The sequence below is a fragment of the Taudactylus pleione genome, unplaced genomic scaffold (genome assembly GCF_031769625.1).
Source record: "Taudactylus pleione unplaced genomic scaffold, aTauple2 ptg000611l, whole genome shotgun sequence".
Lineage (NCBI taxonomy): Eukaryota > Metazoa > Chordata > Amphibia > Anura > Myobatrachidae > Taudactylus > Taudactylus pleione.
This window is the reverse complement of record NW_028285013.1, coordinates 736,571-742,570: the sequence shown is the minus strand read 5'-3', so window position 1 is coordinate 742,570 and position 6,000 is coordinate 736,571.

Below are 6,000 nucleotides of genomic sequence, written 5' to 3'. Positions count from 1 at the left end.
CAGCTTAGTTTTTCCTTTGAAATGATTGCTGCTTTAAAAATACAGGAACACTTCATACTTGCCTACCTCTCTGGAAATGGCTGGCTCTTGAAATTTGGCTGGCACCCCTAACCACCTGGTAAAGTAGTCAAGTCTCCAGCACCACCCTGACCCTCCTCCACCCATGTGCTCTCCCCCATGGCTGCCCACTTACAGAGCACATGTGGGCAGTCTGGGGGGGGGCAATGACATGACTTGTGGTAAACTACATCATAATAGCCCCGTCTCTGCTATACAATGCCTTTTTTAGCTGCCCTGTATATTGGATGGTGGGTTCACGGTGACAGGATCATGCCACCATGCTCTAGCACCACCTACTTTCTCGACTGGCATACCCCCAGTTTGCCGACCTGGCTGTCTCCAAAGTCGGTTAGTTTGGAACACTCTCATGTATTCTCGCAGCAACACAATCTCGCACCCTTTTACATAAGCCCCTAGAACTTGGACTGTTTCACATAAAATAGTGCAGTTGGAAGGTGTGCTAATTAATAAATTACACTGCAAAACCAAAACTAGTTTGTTCCAGCTCACTTTCAATTTGCCTTTTGCTCCATTACACCTGAATTAAGTGGCATTTGCTAAATTGAACTGATCCACATAAGCCACCATCCCAGATTGATCATATGATGAAGTCGCTATCTTGCCACTGAGACTCCAAGTTTGTATATAATAAATCCTGGTCTCTGATTGTTATTCTGCTGCTGTTAGGAGAAGATATAAGCAGTTATAGCATCACATATGTGATGTCCACATGTTAGCGCCCACTGGAGGATTTATATGATACTGACATTTAAGGTGCCTACACACTTGGCGATGTGCTCATGATCCGACATCATGTATGATTTCCCTTGAACTCTCCCCGGCAGTCGTGGGCACGATTTGGTCTAAAAAGCTGCCAATTTGATACACCATCCCACGATCTATCGTGCATCATGACGGAAGTCCAAACCATGAGATCATGCATGATAGATCGTAAGTTTACCAAACAACACATGAGGATATTCACGATTGGCTGGAAATGTAATTAATGAGCAGGGCTAGCTAGCAGGTGCCATTTTAACTCTGTGCACATTCTTCTATGCTACTAGTGAGGCTAGGTGTATAACTGCTGAACCCTGTTCATTGCTACTGTGCTCTGCTTTGTATTTGGCGAGTGTGTCTTACCTGCATTCTATCCTGTTCCTGAATTCTGTGCTGATGGATCCCTATTGGTATAGAGTGTTGGTCGTCTATGCTGGGGTATAGGTGATGAAGGAGAGGGCCCAGCAAACAAGGAGAGCATGCTGGACCAAGGAGTGGCTGCTGCAAAGGGATACTCACTCTCACATGTCCCTGCTGATGGAGATCAAGGAGAACAACACGGATGACTACCACAACTACCTGCGCATGGATGATGCCAACTTCCAGGAGTTGCTGAGCATGGTGAACCCCCACATCTGAAGGCAGGTCACAAGGCTGCGGAGGGCAATCCCTGCTGAAGAGAGACTGGTGGCTATCCTGAGGTACCTGGTTACAGGAAAGTCACTGGGTGTGGGTCCCCCTGGATGGCCTTTGTTGATCTGTTTCAGGGCACCGCATTATAACACATTTTTCTTTTATAACACATTTTAACCCTTCACTGTTTGTTTATTATATATGTACCTCACTTTTTATTTTCATTCTTTATATGCAGCAGTAGCTGCTCCTAACTATCTCTTTCACACTGCACTTTTCTTACTATGGCAGTGCCCTGGGGCGGCTTAGCTGGGCAAGTTTGGGGGTGTCCTGCGCTCTGGATTTGAATCATAGTATGTTAGGGACCTACCCTACAGAGGATACCTGGATATGGTGGGTAGGCCCATAACCTTGGCCAAGATTATGCTAAAAACCTCTATTGATTGCAAAATTTTATTGCATTTATATATTATTAACAATTTGAAGTTGTGCACCTGAGATTTGTTTGTTTTTGTGCCTGCAATTAGTCTCATCAGGTAGCACCTCCCATTATATATATATATATATATATATATATATATATATATATTATCAGGGTGTGCAGTCCAGAAATCTTTCCCATATGGCTATCCTGAGGTAACTGGTTACAGGAAAGTCACTGGAAGACCTGAAGTTTGGGGCCCTCATCTCCCCTCAGTCCTTGGGCGTCATCATCCTGGAGACCTGCAAGGCTATTGTTAAAGTGCTGCAGTACCAGTATTGCAAGGTAAGAAAAAAATGCACTACACTATTTATATTGTTTATATTTTTAACGCTTTCAATAACAGTATTGTCAGCCAATATGGCTGCATTAACAACACTGTGCCAATAACACTGCACAGTAATAACTAAAAAAAATATTTTTTATTTTCTATTTACATTTTTAAGTATGCTTATAAAATGTAGAAAACAGCATTATCAAATTTTATCAGTCCCAATAGCTAGGCTGCTGTATTGTATACGGTCAGGGCCAGATTAACAATGGGGCGGATGGAGCTACAGCTCCAGGCCTTCACATAAAAATAGGCCCATCTACATGAAAGCATGATTAGCAGCTGCCTAAGTGGTCATACATTTTAAGTATTTAAATATTTTTTTATAGTTTTCCCCCTCAAAAAAAAGAAATTTTCTATTTCTGTGTAGTTAGGGAGACATTGTGTCCCATAGTGTAGGGTGTGTAAACAACAAGGTGACTTTGACCACACCCACACAGCACCGATCACAGCTCTTCCCCTTCTCAGTATAGGCCCTTGAACATTTTCAGCTCCAGGCCCATGTGGGCCTTAATCCGGCCCTGTATACGGTGGGTCAGATGCCCGATTGAACATGCCCAAACACACATGGCACAAGTACTGATTGTGACCCCGGCTCCATCAATCTGTACTTGCACCATGTGTGTAGTTACCTTGTCCAATCAGTGTCATCACCACTGTATACCATACAGTACCTATTGGGAGTGATACAATTTGGTGATAGTACAGACAACAATAATAAAACAAAAAAACATTAAATTTTCAAAAAATGTGGCAAATCATCTTATGCCTCCAGCAGGACAGTGTAAATTGCCTGGCTTGTTGGTGGGGTACTGGGTGAGGGTGTAGCCTCCAACTGGGCTGGGGAGCCTCACAGAGGTGGTTGGGGCAGGTGAGTACATAAGAGGGTCTGCTATATATGTGGAAACATGCAGATTTGAATTAAGAGACAAAGGGCCTCATTCAGACCCACTCGCAAGCGGCTGTCCACTCGCAAGTGGGTCGATGGTGTGCACTGCGCATGCGCACGACGGAGGGAGCTCCGTCGTGCGCATGCGCCAGATGCGACGAGCGAAGGACTTTCCTTCGCTCGTTGTGTCTGATCAAAGGGGGCGTGCTGTCGATGTTAATTGACAGCACGCCCCCTTTGGTGGGCGTGCCGGAGGCGTGCCTGCCAGACGGCGGCGTTCCCAAGGGAACGCCTACCGTCAGAAGCCGGCCCCACTGACATCACTAGTGATGTCAGTGGGAGTGATTTTGGCTCTGATAGAGCCAAAATCGCTCCAGGGCTTGTGGTCGAAAACCCCGACCACAGGCTTCTGGTCGCACTGGCGATGGTTGCGATGGTCAAGACCATCGCGACCATCATCCTGCACGCTCGTATGAGCTGTGGGTGGTGACCCACAGCTATACGAGCGTCCAGCAGGACGCTCCATTTTTATGGAGGCCGGCCCTCATTCAGAGCGAGTGCTCTGCTCAGAGCGTCCGGCTCTGAATGAGGGCCCTAATCAGCAGCTCATAGACAAGCCACTGGAACTCCTGTGCTTGGCCATTAATTTCTATTTATATGTGATGTAAAGTCATCAATATGGTCTGGTTGTCTATGAAGGATTTGTTAGCCTGCTGCAGGAATATGTCCTCCAGGCTCGGTGTGTTACTGTAGCTGCTGCTTTCTCCCCTGCTGTTTTTTTCCTTTGGGGAGGTGCAGAAGATGTTGGGGGGGTTGAATGGTTGGTGGGCATGGGGAAGAGGCATCTACCTCACTGTCCCCAATCAGACTGATGTTCGGAGTTGTGGACAAATCAGGGTCTTGGGTGGGAGTCTGCATAGGAAAAAAATGGAGAAAAAAATATTATGGTCCTGTTTTAACCCATTTTTTAATATTGTTCTAGTTTCCAAACACTGTGAGTGAGTGCAAGACCATAGCTGAAGAGTTTGAACAACATTGGAATTTCCCTAACTGCGGAGGAGCCATCGATGGAAACATATACGCATCAACCCACCTGCCAACACCGGATCATATTACTACAACTATAAGGGCTTCTTCAGCATCGTTCTCATGGCAGTGGTGAATGCCAACTATGAATTCTTGTTTGTGGATGTTGGCAAGAATGGCCATGCTTCAGATGATTGGTCCTTCAAACAGACAGCATTCTACCAGAGACTAATCAACAAAACCCTCAACTTGCCATCACTGGACGAGACAAATCACAGCCTAAATTACATTTTCGTCGCACACCAGGCTTTTGCTTTACATGAACATGTGATGAAGCCATTTGCACAGAGGGGCCTGACCAGAGAAAAGAGGATCTACAGCTATCACCTATCCCGGGCATGGCGCATTGTGGAAAATGCAATTGGAATACTGAGTAACCAGTTCCGCATTTTCCACACCACCAAAAACCTACGTGTGGAAAAGATAAACTGGGTCATGATGGCGTGTTGTGTGCTGCATAACTTTTTGCGAAGAAAAACTACACAATGGGAACCAGTCACAGTTAGACCAGAAGAAGCAGGATATCCAGAGAAGATTGCTCAGTTTACATCAATGTCTGCACCTCCAATTCAAACAACATCGACAGCACGTGCCAAAGAAGTGAGGGAGCAGCATATGGCCTATTTCAATGGACCAGGGGCCTCATTCAGACCCGCTCGCAAGCGCTGAGCACTCGCAAGTGGTTCAATGTTAATGGCCCTGCGCACGCGCAAGCCCCAGAGCGAGAGAGAAATTCTCTTGCTCCGGGGCTCACTACTAAAGGGGCAGCTGTCGATGGTGATTGACAGCGCGCACCATTTTGTAGGCGGGGTGCGGGGCTGGCTGGCCAAATGGAGGTGTTTTCGAAGGAATGCCTGCCATTTTGGGATGGCCCCACTGACATCACTCGTGATGTCAGTGGTGAGCTTCTGGCTCTATTAGAGCCAAAAGCTCACTGGGGCTTGCGGCAGATGAGACCCTACCACAGGGGTCTCATCGCAAGCCCAGATGGTTGCGTTGGTCTTGACCATCGCGACCATCATCCTGGCCGCTCACTAAAGCTGTGGGTGGTCACCCACAGCTTAGTGAGTGGCCAGGAGGCCGGCGCTTTACAAAGAAGCAGCCGCCCTCATTCAGAGCGAGTGCTCGCATTTTGCGAGTGGCTCTGAATGAGGTCTCAGGTGCAGTGCCATGGCAGGAGGACTGTCTGAGATGACTGACTAAAGTGGACATTTCAGATTATTTTAAAATGTTATGTTTAAAACAAAAAAGGTTTTGGTGTACGAACTGTGTATCTACTTACCAAAAAATTCTCAGATGGTCCACTCACTTCTGCCACATGCTCTTGTCCCTCTCACTCGGCCATCAAGACTAGAACCTGCTGTTGTGGCTCCTGATTGCTGATGAAGGTTATTAGGTTGTAGTACCACAGCGTGCGCTGATAGAGGTCATCGATGCCTTCTCTGGACCATTGGATTCCTCCACTTTCTTCCATTCCTTCACATACTGTACACCGTCCTCAAATTTTGGATTTTGGAGCAGACAGTTTTGAGGGTAGCATCCGAACAAAACTTTTTGGTGTACTCCAGAAACTCCTGCAACGCTGCTAATTTTCTGGACTTATTGGCGTATTGTCTACAGCTTCCACCTTAGACATTCTTTGGACTGCTGGAGATCCAGGAATCCTGTGATAAATTTGCGCTCCTTATCAATAGACATTTCTAGGGAGAAAAAAAATATGGACATATACAGTTTTAGCAA